This window comes from Toxorhynchites rutilus, chromosome 2, assembly GCF_029784135.1.
Source record: "Toxorhynchites rutilus septentrionalis strain SRP chromosome 2, ASM2978413v1, whole genome shotgun sequence".
Classification (NCBI taxonomy): Eukaryota; Metazoa; Arthropoda; class Insecta; order Diptera; family Culicidae; genus Toxorhynchites; species Toxorhynchites rutilus.
In genome coordinates, this window is record NC_073745.1 from 212150129 (window position 1) to 212170576 (window position 20448).

General features: G+C 37.5%; 1 protein-coding gene across 2 annotated transcripts in view; it reads left to right on the top strand.

Annotated features, from left to right (window-relative positions):
* LOC129769268 (neurotactin) overlaps nt 1-20448 on the top strand; it is a 95129-nt gene that overhangs the window by 44785 nt on the left and 29896 nt on the right. The window lies entirely within an intron of this gene.

Here is a 20448-nt window from a genome sequence, read left to right on the forward strand (position 1 = left end):
AAACATAATTACAATGATTTATTTGCAGCGCTGCGGTGAAAACCCCTGACGCGGCCACGAAGTCTGCTGCCGTACAATTAGTACGGCCGATGTTGAGTTCTTTCCATTCGATCCCCGCGCCACCAGAACCATGTATGTACCTCGGTGTCATGTAATGGCATTTAAATTTACAGTACAACGTTAACGTTAACCGTTGACGATCTCTGTGTTCCGACCTTACCAGCATCATCATCATAATCATCAGCACCCTACAAATACGACGCTCATGTTTCTTGTTCTTTTTGCAATTCCCGCGAAATATAAGCCGTTACCGGGAAGTGATTTGAATCGCCTCCCCGGAGATGAATCCAAGCCACCACGAATGTTTCGTACGCACATGTGCTAATGGAGCAGCCGTCGTTTGGATAATGATTTGACAAGGTTAGGACATCTTCAAAGGGATTTTGCTTTGCTCGATATGTTTATGAAATGTTTTTTCTCGGACTATCCTATCGGTTCAAAGAAAAAGTTTGACTCGTTTTCGGTAACTGGGTTTAGTCGAAACGACTTTATTGCGTCAGTTCGAGTCAATTGCATTTGATTGATATGTTTTCATTGGAAATTTGGGATGACGTGATCCACGTCGGTGGCCAAATACGTACGATGGTTTTCTTTCAAATTTCGTATCTCGAGATCTAATAAAAATCAGTTTTTGTAATGAGATGCGATGCGGCCATAGCGTTAGTTGGAGTCCCTAATAAACCCAATGCCCCGTATACCTCCAACGTCATTTGGTGAAAACAACGGAAATTTACTCAGAGATATAAGCACTGTTATCTATCTATACAGCAATTCTTCTAGAAAACTGACATTTTTGTTCTTTATCGCAAACTATTAGACCCGTATTTTTTATGTTTTTTCCAGGGTGACCATTTCCATTTTAGGGTTGTCCGAAAAGTCAATTTTTTCATTTTTTCAAAAAAAAAATTTCAAAACTTCATAACTTTTGAACTGTACCGATTCAGATTATCGACATATAAAATTAAAGCCACCTAGCTATTTTTTTTTGTTTTGATAGAATACTATAGTTGCAGAGAATTTGATTTTTTTTTCGTTATTTTTAGTTGTTTTGTTATAGTTATCATGACCTCGGGCGCTACATTTTTTATATTTTTTTCTTGAAAGGTGAAAGGTTTTTTACATAATATATTCAAAAATCAGTGAGGCTTTTTTTGTCTTTGAGTTATGATTTTTCAAAGTTAACCGATCGTCCGAAAAATCAATCTAAAAATCTCGCTTCACGGTGTTGATGGTCGAACTCCATCGAAACTGTTCGAGCGATTTTGATGAAATTATACAAATATATATCAAATATATACAGTTTCTGTCTGTTGTTTCTATCAATTGAATTGAAGTTCTTTAACCGCTCTACAATTTGTTCTTTGACACCCAACTTCTATCTTTCTCAATTTGGCTGCAATATCGATATAAACAATTCCTGGTGAAAATTCAAGCAAAATCTTCAAAAGTCACGATTTTATCCCACTGTACATGTAATAGTTACTAAAACTTCACCTTAACGTTGAAAGTTTACATTTCTTCTTGAAATAAGCCATATTTGAAATACAAAAAAAAAAAATTTTTTCCAAACTGTATATAATCGAGTCCAAAATTGTATGTAATGGAATCACATATAATCGAGTCTATATATAATCGAGTCCGACCTGTATCTATATTTTATTCGTGAATAGAAATAAAACGCGATTATTATTTCAACTTTTGTTTTTGGTTAGTGTGGCTAACATAAGTCAAAATATGATGCTCAATAGAGCAAACGCACTTTTGACGAAAGACCTTTCATCAAATTTTGCACAGTAACTGTTGTGCATTTCCTGGATGCTGCTGTCCATTTTTTCTGAATTCCTCAATGGTTTGTGAAACTGTTCCCTTCTTCCTGAAGATCCTTTTCACAATCGCTCAGTAACGTTCAGTTGGTCGGAGCTCTTGATAATTTGGTGGAATGATGTTTTTCTCGACGAATTGGATATTATTGTCTGAGATCCAATGTAATACTGGCTTTTTATAGAGGGGCAGCAAACTTTTCTTCTAGCATTCATCTTTGAAAATTTGAGCATTGATTGTACCTTTTGTGAAGAAAATAGTAGACCGCAGACCACAAGTATAAAAGCTTGCCATATTAGAACCTTCTCTTCAAGTTTTCCCAGCGCAATCATGCATTCTGCATCGTCAACCTCCGTCTCCGCTGATTTCGTGTAGAGCTGGGCTCTGGAAGCATTCTTGAATCCGGTTTTGATATAAGTCACAACTGTACGATCCAACATGGGCTGATTGGAACCAGATTTTCTACTGGATCTAGGCATATTATTCAAGGAGAACTCGTTGTCATACTTCTGGATGGTACTTTTCACAGTTGGACATTTTTCACACTTTTAACCGCATTGCAATTTGGTTGAAGGTAGCACACTTTTCAGTACACCAAGTGTGCAGAATTTTCTTTCTTGTCTCAAGATCAATTCTAGTGGTAGCGAAAACGGGAACTTTTGTTGACATGTAAACAAACTTTTGCTTGCATGCACACTAAAACAAGTTCAACTATTTTTGAGTAGAATAATTGTAAATGTCGTTAAATGACAGATGGCACAATGAATTTTAGAAATTGTTCAAATCGCACATGCTCGGATTGCAAAATGACAATCATGCTATTGTCATCAACCCGGATAAAACACCAGCTGAAGAGCACGTGTGTAGATCGCCTCAACGCAATATTACTTGCGTCATTTTTATTAGTACTTAGATGAGTGTGATTACGAGCAAGTTAGAAGGGTTTTTTTGACGAAAAATCCCCCAGCCGATCTGAAGGCAGAATATTGCGTAAACATTGAACAATGAGACTTCGCCACAGGTACATAGTTCATTATGAACATCTTCATTTCAACGACTGCGATTCCTACGACACAATATAGCAAAAGCGGCGTGGGGAAGTATACACTCACTTGCGAAACGCTACCATGAGCAACGCCGATACAGCCTTCACTATTACCAGGCCGGAACACAATGTATTGGCAGGACATTACAGCGGGTGTGTTCAAATAAAAAAATAAAGTCCGGTCGGATTCGTTCCCGCATATTTCTGAATGTATTCGTTTAAATGAAAGAAGGTTAAATGAATAGTGTAATTTCCTCAGAAATTCCAGATCTGTCTACCCATCAACTCCTCACACGTATTCTGAAATCCAATCGAGTAAGAGTTACCTGAACGGATCACAATTTTGCATTCTGTAATCCGTTCGAGTCAAATTCAATCGAGATGTGCAAATGTGGCCACGCTATTCGACATAGACGACATTGATGTTCCATTTCTGTGAAGCAAAAATGGTTATGTATTTTCGGGTGGAATGAATACGCTCTTTAAACAAAAATTCTGAATGAAAATTAGCTCTATAATATCAAAAAGTGTTCTATGTAAAAATGTAACACAAGAAGAGAGAGAAATCTGGAACGAATATTGTGCCTGATTAGGATTCTATATTATGGTTTAAATTTTGGTGGAAATGCAAGAAAATTGATAGAAAAAGGTAGTTTAGGGCCAGGACTATGTCTTCTAAGTATTCAAACGACATCTAGTAATAATTTTCATTCAGATTTAAACAATTCAATTTTTTTAGTCTGTTAATCTGATAGAGAGTAAGTCGGACAGATTTAAGAATGCAAAAGTCAATTTCTGTCGAATCATGAAATTAGATCGAGTTTCAAACCAATCGGATTCCGTATTCCGGAATATGAGTTGCTGTTCGATAATGTTATCACGAGCATGGCTCATGGCCCATGCGGTGATTCGAAATTTTCATCGCCTTACATGGCAGATGGAATATATACAAAGCATTTTCCTAGAGATTCTAGATTCTACTGATAATGGCGGACAGTCATTCACGAATATTAACATTGACATTGAAAATCGTTTATATTCGATTCAACTGAGCAAAATATTAAATTCCCATATCAGTGTTGCTTTCTGCAGTTTTGTGAAGAGCAATAAATACATTTTCAAGTCCGTGAATCAAGGAAGCAATATGGCTGTATTTCAAATTTAGAATACCGATGAGAATACTCTTCGATTGAATGACAACAACCAAATAACGTCGTTCCAAATAGGCCGGTACATCGACTCCATTGGAGATATCTGGCGTATCGTTGGTTTCTAAATTCATGAACGCGACTCAGCAGTTATAAATTTTGCCGTCTATCTTGAAAATGGCAAGCGCGTATTTTCCACCAACGAGACAACAATATTGGATTTCTTTTATTTTCATTTTTCTACTTTCGACAAATGTATATTACACTTTTTAATTTTACATTTAACTCATGAGAGATCAAACGTGTCAGTCACGTTTATGAGATACACTGAATCAAACTACATCATACCGTTCTAAATCATATTTCGGACAACATCATTTTTCGGACACTTTTTTCGAATATCTTGGAATTCTTGATGCACTGATGATATAACTATCAAAATAATATCACAATTGCTTCCTTAGAGTAATCCCTTGGTTTCACTATCATTTCACATGAGAATTACATTTAAATTATAACATAATCGGCAGAAATCTTACAACACTACTCATTATTGTTTGTGTTTGACGTTTCCTTAGCGTGAACACGTAGAATTTACCCGTTCATAAATATTTAAATTTCTCCCGTGTTTCATCAGTTCTCATCATTGTTAACAGTTTACTGTGATTGCTTGGTAAGTGTTTCGCAGTTAACTATAAAATATAATCGAGTGTAATGTAATTTTCGTCCAAAAAATTACAAAATAAAGTGACCGAAATTTGAATTCAATCAGTCCGAAATTTGATTTAGTGTCCGAAGTTTGATTCTTATTCGCTTCATTTGAAAAGCATTTTATTCGATGATTTTTTTATGTTTTCAATCAAATAGGTACCAAAGTAGAAAGCTTAAAATCATATTAAACTAATTTATTAAAAATATCAACCAAATAATACCTGTGCATAATGTTTAGATCTGTTTTCTACATCATATGCCTTAAGCGTCCGAAATATGATTCAGAACGGTACAAACTTTCGTTCAAATCGTTTCATTCGTTCTATTTTTCGTTCACATTCGATTAATTTTTTAGATCGTCAAAATATTCAAATATACCTAAAATACATCAGTCATGTTTTATTCAACACCCAAAATATTTAAAAGAAACAATTTATAAGGCAGTACAACGTTTGCCGGGTCGGCTAGTATCTATTATAAAACAATCTGGATTTATTATTCAAAGAATGTTATGTTTATTTTCATTACTGATGAATAAAGTATTCATTCTGTTACGCATGCCTCATAATTATGCTGAATTTGATTCTATTGCAGTTGATGTATATGTAACGCGAGATACCAGCAACAATCGGTAATAAACATAAAACCTCAATCCATGCGCCGCATGACAAATGCATGCAAAGCTTTGAAGTTTTCTTAGCCCAAAATTTTATAGCGGCTCATATCAATCACACAGTGATTTCCATTGACTCGGAACTGTAGCCCTATTTCATGCCCTCATAATGACTCACAATTATGGGCAATAATGAATGAATTATACTATGATTATTTATTACTTTTTTTTCATTCACATAGAATTTCAATGTACACCCGCGCGTATTGCCCACGATTGTATGCTTTTGGGCGAGGGGCAATACGTAATAACATTATGTTGCCTCGATACAATAATGCTGACTCCGCTTGCCCGTGTCTCGTTGGAGCTCGTTGATGCGTGCATTCATGCAATTATCGTCTCAATTGGTCCTCTTGAACCCTGTCAGACTCCGGCATGCGACAGATTATGTTTTCCCCCCGGCTTTTGTAATGGAACCTGTTGGCTTTGACACTCACCTCGAGTAATCTATATTATTATCACGAAAGAATACGGGTTGCCATCATCACTACTTACTACTTACATTGAAAAACTGGTTTTCTGGAGCGGTGAACCCATGTCGAAAAGATAAACAAACCCAACCACAAATTTCCACTTGTGTCCTCCATCCTGCGTGGTCTGCCGACTCAATTGAATTTGATTACGTGCGCGCGGTGTCGCTTCAACTCGTTTTCCTTTAAACAACCATTTCCTCCTTACAGCTCAGTTTCTCTTCCTGTGCATTCACTCACCCAAATTTGTATCATCATTTCAATTCCTTGATCTTGAGTCGGGAATCCGCAATGAAAGCTGCTGCCGAGTCGAGAAGAGATGCTACACCAATTGATGAAACCAATGCCCATGCAGCTGTGTGTCAAGCACAGCACTTGGTGAGATTGAGAATTGTCAGTCTTCGTCAGTCTTCGCGAATAAAAAAACACATCTCGAGATACATTAGTAATGTCCCGAAATAAAGCGTGTTTTGAGGTTAACCTTCTTTTCTTCGCTGTTATTTTCACGCCACACGAGTGATCATCCTTTGTTGACTCTCGTGACCAACGTGGCAGGCAGTCTTCAATAATTAAGAATTCCTAAACTGGAGCGCACATGTGTGTCACTTTGAGAGTTATTCTACGATGGGAAGCGGGAGACCGCGCCCCGAAATGAATCGAAAAAAAGCGACATATGCGCGAAAAATGTGACGAATTCTACGGATGCGGACAAATCTCGTTTGACTTTAAAATTTTTCAGATGATCCAGTGAAAAAATGAATGATATCCAACTGAATTTACGGAAGCCCCAAAAAAAAATTTGAACATTTCTTCGTTAATCTAAAAAATATCTAATGATTCTGCTAATTGTGTTCAATAATTATTCTTCAATAATCGATTTTGACTCATCAATCAGTTTCCATGTCGCGATATCACTAATGTTGGCACAATTTCAACTGTTGGATAATTTTTAATCCTCTAGAAATTGAAAGGATAAAAAGATATAAAATAAAAAAAAGGTTGGGTATAAAAGATGATTCAGATATAATACGCGCCTTTCGGGAAAAAATGCCCATTTGAATTTTTCGAAACCAGCATGTAGGAATCCCATATAGTCAATGACAGCATTCTTCTATAAAAAATTGACAATTGTAAAATGCCTAAAAAAATAACAAATATATTTTTTTTCGAAGCGTTTCAAAATTTTCTACATTATTTATATAAACTTTTTATTAGCTTAGCTATAAGTCGGATTCTTTGAGTTTAGAGCTCAGTTGATGTTTCAGATTAAGAATTCGATAATTCATTTCCTTCTCAATTCGATATTTTTCACATCAGCTTAAATACGGATAAAATGCTTCATCTTCGAACGGGGTGGTGTGATCCGCTTTCAACCGGGCAGTATGAAACAGAGATGCCAAATATGAAGACATATGAAGATATCTGACTTACTGTGAAGACCTAAGATATGTGAAAACTTTTACAGACCTTTTTCAAAATTTTGCGTAGCATTGTAGTTTCACTAACCGAAAACGTGGTAAATAATGAAGTGAACGATTTTTCGAACAAGTTTTTCCTTCCCAATTATCTATGGGAAGAAACAGTTTGTTCGCCAGTAAAACTCTGTGATTTCTTTCGAATATACTACACAGCACGAAAAACATCTTCACATATAATTGTGTTGAATCAAATTGATATTATATTGCAATTATTAAACCACGTTTAATCAATAACATTTTAGTATTTCCCAGGAATGTCTACATAGCAGCCCAATGCCATCAAAACTCCTTACATTTGCCATCATTCTCTGAAATTGTCTCCACATATGCTCATCTCAATTGGAACATGTTATGTTTTCAGAAAATTGAACGAAACATGGAACGACCTCGAACCTCGAAAACGATTACTAATCTAAACACCACGTCTACATATAAAAACAATGACGCTTTCACTCATTATTCATACAAATTTCAAAAGTCTTTAATGTTTTGTCATATTTTTTATGTTTTAAAAATTACTTCATAAAACTAACTGCATTTACAGTTCAATTCTTCAAAATTGCTTCCACGAATTAGAATTTTGGAATTTAAGAATTCAATGTGATGTGTGAGTGTGAACATTGTTACAATCTCCTTAAATTCCATTCTTTTCTTAAGGAAAACCCTTTAAAACTCGACTGCGAGTAATCGGTTTCCTATTTTATAATTTTAATATAATAATATAATTTTAATATAATTTTTCACTTCCTTGAAATTTTGGGAAAGAAAAGAAACCAAAATAGAATATTTCATAAAATTTTCGCCTTTATGAGATATAAACTGTAACTGAATATCGACGCTACATATTTGATCATCTTATATTTTGAGCATGTTTTTCATTCTTGAACGAATGCGCCAGTCTTTGTCATTATTTCCAACAATCTTGATTTATTATCATTAGAATTGACAATCAGAATTGTCTTAGTTTTTTTTTTAACAAATCGGCTGCTAAAACGCGTTTCCCCGTTGTTATTTATACAATCTAGCAGAAAGAATTACATGTGTAATTTTGTTTCAGTTTTAGCTCTGCTGCAAATTTCAAAAAAATCTAGAATATGTGTAAGCAGTACAACAACTTGCGAAAATAGTGCTTTCTTCATCTTCATCTTCCGTGTATTGAAAGAGCTTTAATTTTTAGAATAATTTGGAATCTAGCCTTGAAAAAATCCGATAAAAAAAATTAAAATCTTTTCAAAATAAACTCTCTTTGAAAAAACAGCCTCGAAAATCTTAAAGTTAACTCTTTGTTTCGAAAAAGGCTGTTGGCTGCTCACTGGCTGGAGCGAAACTAGAATAGACACCACAAAGTACATCTCTTTATATTCTTGCCTGGTGCAATTTTACCTGCAAATGTGATGCTTAAGTCGCAACTTAAGCATCACATTTGCACGAAACTGTTTTCTTTTCCCATATTTGCCCTCAGTGCAAGCAAGCATTGGACGAATTGTCCCTCGCCACTACTCTAAGTATTCGTTTCAAACGGTTCGGGAGCAACAGGTTGCGCGTGTCAATGTATCACATTAGGTGCGAAGCAATATGTACAGGGGCTGTCCACATACCACGTGGACAGAAAAAGCACGGTTTTAGACTCCCCCTCCCCCTCATTGGACAAGCATGGACATTTTCATACCCCTACCCCCCTTTGTCCACGTGGACATTTTTCCTATTTAAATTAAAATAATTAAGGAAATAATCGATTTGCGCCTTCACTTTTTTAATTCCATTTAAGTTGTTTTTATTTCAAATTTTAATTGCTCTACCCTGTACGTGCATTGTTGTGGCCCATTGTTCTTGTATGGTAGAGAAATGAGTGGCATAACAAAGCACATGCTTCTTGTGAGTTTAATTTTGAAACACTTGTAAGTATACAATATTTTTTTGTTTTTCCATTATCAGCGAAGATATAAAGGCTATCTGGTTTGCTAACACGGAAACGCAATGTACAGTTAACCAGATGAGGAACAATCCGCATCTAAATATAAACTACACAACATCAAAGATTGGTCTTGAGCTTTGCTAATTGAGATTGCAATCTCCAATCGAATAGAAATAAATGGATTTAAAATCATTTTCAAATACATTTTTAGTTCACGATTTTCTAAAGATTTGCAAAAAAATGTGTTGATATCACGTAAACGCCAGTAATAATCCAGTCAACTTGATTATTTCGCTTTGATTTGATTCATATGGCATTCTAGTAGAACCTTTTACTACCGAGATATTCTTGATCGAATGAAAAGTTATCCTTTCATTTTGGATTATGAATATTTAATGACATAACGATCGCACAGCAATTCGAAGGGCAATTGTGGAAACTTGAAAATGTTCTATACAAGATTCAGTTATTGCTTTGACAAATGCATTGTTACAGTGTTACAGTGTTATTTTAGATGAAACAAATCTTTGCCCACTCCGGAATATGATCGATCACAGTAAATGCCGATTCATTTTCACTCTGGATTTCCGATTCAACTTTAGTCGGTAGCGCAAGTCAAAACCTTTTTCGTCATAGTTTAGAGAATTTTCAGATTTTTCAAATCCTTATGGGCCATTCTGCATTGAGTGTCTAGATGACTTTCAAAGGGGTTGCGGGGAAAAATGACATCAGACAACTTACGATACATTGATTCCCAGCTGTGAAAGTTGAATTTTTCTTGAGACTCATTTTTTGCTCTAAATTGACCCCAATTCAAAATTACGCTACTTAGAATAATTTAATTGCATTCATTTGAAAGATGAGTAAATTTTCTGTTGTGGGACATTTTAAATAGTGAAAGATAACAATAGGAATAACATTGTGGTGTTGAGGAAGGAATTGTAGAAGGGTTGAAGAGCTTTAATTTTGGTGATTGAAACAATCAACTTTATTTTTATAATATTTATAAAAAATTATAAAAACCCTTGAAAAACGACAAATTTTAAGTATTTTTTAACTTCTGAAAGGTACTTCAATCCATCAATTTATATGTTTTGCAACTGCATTATATCCGAAATTTTGTGAAAAAATTAGAATACTGGGTCAACTGATTCAAGGGTGACGACTAGTGGGGCATGGATCATTTCACGCAAAAGTAAATATTAATTCCTAGAAATTTACGGAATTCCATGTCTTTGAAAAATTCTACCTTTTCGATAAAAGTAATGCGAGAAAATGATTATAAATTTATAAATTCTGCATGAAAAATTATACAGACATTATTATCCTAAGACTAGCTGTTCTCGAGATAGAACAAAATCTATAGAAAATTTTATATATATATATATATATATATATATATATATATATATATATATATATATATATATATATATATATATATATATGTGTAATATCATGAAAACTTAACCATTATTTTTTATAGGTTTAAGCTATGAACTTCTATGCTTAGTCCGCAACTATGAAATTACAGGATCATACAAAATAGCTCTGTCGCTTACAGTTTACATGAGTTATTTTCAGAATACAGATTTCAGTGAAGAAGTTCAATGATATTAGTAAAAATATATGAAGCACTCTCAGGCAGCTCAATCCGTTTATTGATAAGGCGGAATGTTTCAAAATTCTTGGATATGGATCAGTTTTTATTTAATTTAGAATGTATCGGTGATTATATTCAAAAAAAAAAAAATTTTTCGTGTCCACGTGGACATAGTTATACTCCCTCCCCCCCCTCTCCGTGGACAAGCGTGGACATTTTCATACCTCCTACGCCCCCTAAAGTTGTCCACGTGGTATGTGGACAGCCCCACAGGGGGTGTTCGTAACCACATTGGTTGCGCGTTCGCTTAACAAGCGATCGATCGTGAGTTCAAAACTCAGGCCCCTCAATTGGTCATCTTTGTGTTGTTATAGAATAACCACGTCCACGCAACAATCATCAGCGATGGAGATCGATTCACGTTCGGAGTACTGGCCTCTCTCCACCAACACAAGCTCTGGTTGCAAGAAAAACACATCGGGTTGTTGTGCTATTAATAACATCAACTGTCTCCGCTCTCCGGTCTAACTGAACAATAGAACAGAAAGAATACTCTGAGACCTGAAAAGCCACTGTGTAATTTACAATTTTTAGATACGATAAACATGTAAACATAATTAAAACATGTACATGATTAAAACCCGGCTCTGTTACTCTGTTAGCAAAAAGGCTAATGAGCCTAAATAAATAAACAAATGAGATGAAAAAAATAATATGTACGCTTGACTGATTAAAAAACTCTGCTCTATCGAAAAAAGATGCAGGAGAATGTATCCGAGACACGACCGCTTTGTTGGCGTAGTACTACGCAATTATCTTAATTAATTCGTTCGCTTCGGGTATTACTTTAGAATGTATCGGAAGTTTTTAAATAAATCTTCAGTGGAAAGTTTCGGTGACCCTGAACTGATAGTTTGTTAGGATTTGTAGAATCAGCGTTATTTCTTTTCTTGATTCTATAGCTATCACAGTGGTCTGTTTCCAGTTGACATACATTCGGTCACATGCGATTATATATTTTTTCTATAGCACCACCACCATTATTACACATTTCTAATAAACAAAACTGGAGTCTCTGGACGTTCGAACTTGAAAGTCCACAGCGGAAAATCCTTTGGAAACTAGTTCCGAAAAGAACTGATCATTTACTACTTTATGAACCGGTAGAAAATAACGCACCACGAAAAGAACAAAGCACAAACTCATGCGTTGTTATGACTTATTTCACGTTGGTACAGGAAATCAAACACTCTTTCGCAGTTTCAACTTACGATGCAATTTTGGCTTCTCTTCAGAAATTGAACAGTGCGTGTGATGCAAAAATACACAAGCGCTCTCCACTAGACGGCCAGAAAACCAACGCTTTGATTCATTTCATCGAGTTTCACCCTGGATTTGAAGTTGCGAATAAAATCGCACCGCGATTTGGTGCTGACTGTTCGCTGTGGGCCGTAGTGGGCCGATGCCAAATCCGGTCACAATAGGGGTGGAGTTTTGTGCTTCTTGTATAGTGAAAGCAATCTGTTATGCAAACACTCAGTTTGGTAGACATCGGAATCAATTGGTCACAACACAAACATTAAAATAATTCATTCGTATTCGGAAGGTATTTTCCTTTCCTCTGCTAGGCTCTGTGACAGTTTTAAACTATTCAAACGAATGAAAATTATTACTTAATGTTATTTGAATACTTTGATCACGTCGTCCTAACCTTTATCCAACCTTTCACGATCGGACTACAGAAACCAACATTGTGTTAATTTCAAATCCGATCGAATTCCGGAACCGGGGTGTATATCAAATTGATACATAATCTCTTAAAAATTTAATTAGAGTTTAGGAAATTAAATAAGAGTCACCTATCGTCAAAAACACATTTTGACAACATTAACCACATCATGCGTATGAATCCCTATTAAACCGATGTAAATAATCTATTGAAGCAAACATCTTTGAATAATGTAAGCAACAAAAATGTTTTTAAACACTTGTTCAAAAATCCAATTTTACTACTTATCCTTATATGCTGTTTTGCCTTCCGTTCGAGCATTTTTATGTGGAAAGCTGCCTAACCAAGGTACTTATGTTTACAGTTTCTCAATCGATTTTCCAATTCACAGTAAAAAAAATATGAGGATTGGACAAATAAATCCAATATTTTTTCTTGTGGATGACTGTAGAGATCTATAACTCACGTTGTATAAGCGCGATTAGGCGCTAGGAAGATAAAATTTCGCACTAATCACAGCTCCTAGACAGTTTTGTGAATACTTGATTCGGTATTATTCGAGCGCGCGTCAAATAGGGACAACGAGCAATGAGAAAATATGGCATATATTATAGTTTAAGCCAAAAACGCAAGCCAGGAGACTGTTAATGTGAATAAAATTTATGGTCTTGACAATCGTGTGTAATTTTGGTTCCGTTGATTCTGTTCCCATAATATAATTTTCATACCTACAACATAGTGAAAGTGTCAATAAATTTCGTCTATGGTTAATGATTTCGCTGACGGAAATTTTATCTCAAGTGAAGCTTGTGAAAATCTGCTGAATGAAGCCTCGAAGTGAACGTGACAAATTATGTATTTCTTTTACCCCGACCAATACGTCAGAGTAAACGAAACAAGAAGACAAGGGAAACGCATGTAAAAAGGAAACATCAAATAGAACATGCTTCCGATTATAAAAGAACAAATCCTAACGGATTCGGACAAAGTATAAAGAAACTTTAAGAACATTCCATCTACTCGATTGAATCCATTGTATCATTCCTATGCTCTCAACAGTGACTGGTCTCACGTGTGGATTATGATTAACTTGAATGTCTTCAATTTTTCTATTAAAGGCACGTATACTATCTGACCCATAAATTGTACGATTCCCTACAATTCCAATGTTTATACTCAAATATACCATTCAAACAGAAAACATTTTCTGATATTCGAATCAGAATAACCAAGAAGGATTAGTATTTTTTAGTCTGACCATTTTGAAATGTCTTCCTTTTGATAAAATCTCCTAACTCAACTCTTTTTTCCTTCCCCAGTTTGTGATACACCAACACAAACGTCAATAATTCACTTCTGGAAAAAAAGAGACCGGTCAATCGTGCGTTCTCAACAGTTATCACGAGTCAATTAAATTCTAATGGTTCCGAGACACGAATACAAAACGTCTACAAGCCTATGAGATGCCTGTTCTAAGATCATAAATAATTGAAAACCTCCGGATGTCTAGAATCACGAAAAGAAGAGAAAATTTTAAGTGGAAAAGAAAGCCGAAGCAAAACATAAACCGAATGAATAAACGGTTAAACGCAAACAAAAAAAAAGTGTGTCCGAGAGAAAGGGGATCTCTGTCGCGACAATTGGATAAGGGAAATAAATTTCTCTCTAGAATAGCCGGAGCGAAAAACAACATAAAATAGTATGATTCATAGAAAAGCGCCCATCAACATTCTTATGTGTAGGTGTTTAAGATATAATGCAGCTGATTGTAACTCTTCGTCACTCCCCGTCGATCGATTTTCGAACATAAACATTGAAATAACGAGGTTCTGTCAACATCCTGATTAATTTATGATGCCCATACGTTTTCAGCAACCCATTAATTCATGAAATGCAGAATTTTAATGCATCGGATGACGCGACATAAACTTTTATTTGACTTCCTAGAAAGGGTCTAGAGACCGTGAATGACTTTCTAGAATTAAGTCGTACATTGTAGCCTAAGTGTGTTCTTAACCACCATAGGCGAGCATTAATTTATTGACAAACATAACACGAGTCGCGGCTACGTTTTATGTGGTTGCACCCACCGTGAATGTCGCCACTATTAAGCAATCCGATGAAGTTTGTACCGACATCAATTACTTAACGCACAGTGTCACCTATGATTCATCACCATTGTAGCAACGGAAGCAGAACTCATCGTCGAGCCTCTTACTTCATCTCTATAGTTGCGAAGTGTTTTACGAGTGTCATTGAAATCCACACAAAACAAGTACTAGAAAACCAGCATATTTTAATTGTTTGTTACACATTTCCCAACGGATCATATTTCCGTCGGTTCATCAATGAAGGAATGTGAATGTGAGGGCCACAAGGGAGAGCAACTTCCACCGACGAAGACGTCGCACCTGTCATTGACTTTCGTTGCACTTACTCGTGCTGGTTTGCTCTTGTTCATGCTACCGCACCAACATCTGGTAATTAATACCCATGGCAGCGATAAACACCGACTTTCTGCGAAGTAGTAAATGGAAACTCCAGGAGTCCCCGTAATCGTCGAAGTACGTAAAGTGCGTCTGCTTTTACGTCTATGGGAGCGCGCGTGCCACTCAGCGACCGCTTGACGCTTGGTCTGAGCCTCTGGTAATCCGATAGGCTTTAGACTCGACCACATTATGGGTCCAATTATACAGTTTCTTTGAGGTGGTTTTGATAGGATTTAATCGGAAAAATATCTTCGTTGTTTGAAATGAGGCATTCCGACGTCTGAATTGAGAAAAAAATATATCATTCGAACAAAAGTTGCATAGCCGAATGAAAATCTTACGATTCGATAGATATCAGAGGTGTTACCAAGTGTATGCATATGAAATCAAAATGCATGCATTAACATTTACCCATACGATCGATCGACATTTTTTAAGCTTTTGACATCTGTCAACTTTATTCGATTCAATATACCGGAAATTTCATGCAACCACAATTTTTTGGCGTTTAAAAATGTCCAATACTTCACTGAATTACGTTGAGAGTGTATCACAGAATCACAGTAAGCACAGTCACGACATAAAGAACAAAGCACGCCACTAAATTGAAAAGCAAAGTAATAAACTGATTCGAATGTAAACAAATGCTTCCAAATGAATATTGCGCGCTCGTTGCAATCTGTATTCAATTAAATCGAGCGCGGTCGTCACGAACCGCTTAATCAAATCTAGCGTGGTCGTCGCGATTCGCTTCTAATTTAACTTAGTACGATCGTCACAAGCCGCTTTATTTTTTTTATTAAACGCGGTATTACGGAAGCCTTTCACAAGCCAGATCTTATAAAAAAGTACATCACTTCCATTTACCGCCCTGACCGAATTTTCGTTAATTTAACATACAAACGAAAATTCAAAGAAAGGAAGGTCACTCGTGTTTAATTGTTTTTCCATCTAACGATGATAATGAAATGATAACGATTACAGGATGACAGCCAAGGTTTTTTTTTATTTTTCGAAACTTATTCAAACATTCGACCGCCAAACAAGTAGCCGTGAATAGAAAACTCCAGCTGCTGACAGGATCGCCAATGTGAATAACCGAGCTATTCTTAAATATTGCTTACCTTTGTTGTGGCTAGAAAGAAAAAAGGACGATTTTCAGTGTGATGTGCCCAGAGGAGTAGTTGTGCTGAGTTCGAGGTTCGCTCGCCGGGTTGCATATAATCGGGGGTGGGATAAACGAGTATGACACGACTGAGACGAGACATAACAAATAGAGAGGTGATCCCGAACCACCTTTTCTGTCAAACTTGGACCATTCGGAACTCGGCTCTTGTTTGGTTGATGAAATAAAAAAATGATTGAGAAAGACAAATATACAAAAATGGAATTTCCAACATTTCTACAGTGTTGCCAAATATATTGAAAATTGAATAATAGTTGCATTCAAATTTCAATTTACTGAAAATTTTTACTGTCGATTCTTTGTATATTTTCGTTTCCTGGGTTCATTTCCCGAAGAGAGGAAATCATTGCATCGGATGTTTCACCCTACACCTTTTTGTGATTATCTTGGCATCTAGCATAACATAATAGCAGCGGTCTAGCGGCCAATTATTTTCCAACCGTAAAGCAGTTAGCAATCAAATTAGGACCAAATAACAAAAATTAAAACCCATACAATCATACATACATACAAATAAACCTGAATAAACGCTATAACGTTATAATTTGGGAATGCATGATTTTATCAATTTGTTAGTACTGTAAGTATTTGAACGTAATCAGGGTTGAATTATAGGGCCTTATTCCCGTATACGCTTCACGGTGAAAACGAAATGAAATGTAACCGTTTAGGCTTTTCTGGTACGGGTAAACCCAGACATCACATCACCCACTGAAACCAAATCTCCCCGGGATCACATCCAGACCACTACTTGGGTGGGAGAGGCGGAGCTTATGCACTCCGCCTGCCTTACACGCGCCTTCCAACGTAACGCACGCCTCGTCACGGACACCTCGCAGAATTTCTCTTCCCAATGGAGCACCGATTTGATAGTGCCCTTCAACATGACGCGCATCCGTTGCAACAGCTCTCGCAGTTGACGAACCTGCCAAAAGTGTTGAAAGTCACTATAATGCAGAAAGAAACAAAAAAGAAAAAACCTACTACAACGACTTGTCTTAGGTCACGAAACCCTCGCGCGCCCTTGAGTCTGCCTGCTGAATGGGATGGTGACCCAGGACTTGAATTGGGGCCATTCCGCAAAAGGTTGAGGTAACAGTATCTCGCCTGGTGCTCTTAGTTTAAACACCTGAAACATCTCTCCAGTGGCTTGGGAAACGAAGGAACGAATCTGGAACGACCCACAGTATCCGTCTCTCGATATGCTTTTCTCAATCGGATTTTCATCGTAACTTTGTCCACAATGTTTTCCTCCTCCAACTTCTGATGCACGTCCTTCTCACCTTTTTTGCAAAGTTATTGAATGCTGAGCTTCTGATTTCAGGCTCTCTCTTCAGCTCTAACTGTATTTCGCTATTCTGGGTGTGACTCTCTTCCATTTTCTAAATACCAAGTCTTCTCACATTTTTAATGAGATCATCGTATGGCACATCCCTCTTAGCTTCGACAATGAGGGCATCACCTTTGCCCCTCGCCCGTCATGGATTACACTTTTTGTATTTTGATTCCTGCCTCTTTTCGTTCTTTTTCTTCCTGTTCTCTCCTGTTCTCCTCCGCTTTTTTCTTGTTTTCTAGTTTTTCCTACTTGTTCTTTTCACGACCGTTCTCTTGTTACCGGTGCTGCTTTGGTCGTCACTGCAATCCAGCTCTTCGCTATCGCCCTGGACTGCACTGTCGCCTTGAGCAGTTCTTCTTCTGTTGGTGAATCCTTTCTTTTTTTACGAACGGTTTCGATGAATCTGTGGCGTCACCTGTCCTCCAGCTGTAGCTCTCTGCAGGCCCTACGAGGGATCCTAGACTCAACGTTCTGGACTTGATCTCCTTGTGCACCCTCATCATCATCATCTCAGCCATCCTTCTTGGGTTAAACTACCACTGGACTTTGACAGAAAAACCGAGGGTTGATCCTCCGACTTTTGTGAGTCTCAGGTAGTCCTCCATCACTTCCACTAGACTCTGGTGTTTCCACTCGGTTGAGTGTTAGATCGCAGCAGCTTCCTGCTACCAGTGAACGTGTTGACTTGATCACCTATCGTGTTCATCGAACTATTTCTCCGTTCTCCATTGTTTTTGTTGGTTGTCTCCATTTTGATTGGGTTCCTTCTCCGAGACCGCCTTCACAACCGGATCAACGCGAGTCAGGAATGTTACATCTGAGCCTAGCACCTAGTGCCTAAGCCTGAACGAGCATCGAACGTACCCAGAGGCCTGCCAAGGTTTCACCGCAACCGGGGCGACCGCACTTTTACCCCAAACGCCATTTCTGGAAGGTGTCACTCTTATTTACTCAGAAGCCAGGATAGCACGACTGTCAGCATTTAGCGTGGCATCTGATTCGGTCAGGTCCGTTCGTATAAGGTGCGTTTTCGAGGACCTCAATGACATCGATCCTGATGAGCTTGGCACTCCGTCCGCTGCTGTTGTTCACGGTATTTTCTTCGCGCTATATCGCTAGGGCTTTACCGGACCCTTACTCACGTTGTTGCCCGATTAGTCGCCACTGACGACAGGGACGGGGACCAAGACCCGAAGTGCTATTCTAGGCCGGCCATTTCACTCCACGTCCTACCAATCAGCATCTGGTCCGAGCTTGACAGTTAACTAGTCCGGAAACGACTAGTCCCTCTATTGTCTGGTCTCGTCAAAGACGGGTCTATGGTACTAGGTGAGGCCGTTACGTCACTAAGTTGGTTAGGGGAGCGGTATATGAAAACAGCACGGAAGAAAGTAGAAGGGGAATTATTTGGTTGTAGCGTGAAAGAGACAGACTGATCACGAGCGAGCTTCGGCAATAGCATATTGTGTTTTGTTTACAAACAAAACACAGTAGACTTCCAAAATGGCTGAAGTGTGGTTTTAGCCAAGACGGGTCTATGGTACTAGGTGAGGCCGTTACGTCACTAAGTTGGTTAGGGGAGCGGTATATGAAAACAGCACGGAAGAAAGTAGAAGGGGAATTATTTGCTTGTAGCGTGAAAGAGACAGACTGATCACGAGCGAGCTTCGGCAATAGCATATTGTGTTTTGTTTACAAACAAAACACAGTAGACTTCCAAAATGGCTGAAGAGTGGTTTTAGCCAAGACGGGTCTATGGTACTAGGTGAGGCCGTTTCGTCACTAAGTTGGTTAGGGGAGTGGTATATGAAAACAGCACGGAAGAAAGTAGAAGGGGAATTATTTGCTTGTAGCGTGAAAGAGACAGACTGATCACGAGCGAGCTTCGGCAATAGCGTATTGTGTTTTGTTTACAAACAAAACACAGTTGACTTCCAAGATGGCTGAAGAGTGGTTTTAGCTAGTTGGCCCACCTTAGTATATACTTCTAGGCGCCTTGGTCTCGTCTAAAATTGCAGTGTTTGTTGTCAAAACTGATACAAATGACATCTCGCAAGTGTCATTTTTGGAATATATCACCTTGTATTTGTGTACACTGTGGCCACAATAAGTTACCAGGATAACTTCATTTGTTTACATCATGATGTCAATGGACTAAGCGCGAATCGAGCCTGCACACTAATTTTTGAACAAGAACTTTATATTTGATCTGAACGGCAGATCTGCAAATAGGAAAAAGAGGCCGAAGTTCACGAGAACATTCTTTGTTTGTCGGGCAATCACACACACACACCATCAACCATATTAGAACATAATGAAGAACGGAGCATAACGTTTTCCTGTTTCAGCACTTTCGTACCCGGATACAGTCACATTGTTTGATACGCAACGTGACAGTTGCAGAGTAAACAACGATACACAATCGAAGGGAAGAGTTCCTTCTCGCTTCGTTTCTCGCATCCATCACTTAGCGCTTTGTGCCCTTTGTCAGCCCAACACATCGCGTAAATATATATGGTGACAATGACAGAGATGCGCACTTCGCTGGAATGCTGAACTCCTTCTCTTTCTCTGTTTCATGAAGCTGATGACGCGTGCGGGGGTGGATAAAAATAAAGAAATTACTTTATTTTTATCCATTTTTTATATTTTTTAACGAAGAGCCATGAATCACTCGCGTGTGTTCCTTATGCTGGCAGAGCATAAGCGTGTGGTTTCTATACATTTTGGGCTCGTGGAATCGAGTCTGGCTGGTAATCGATTCGACTATATAGCTTTTGTGTC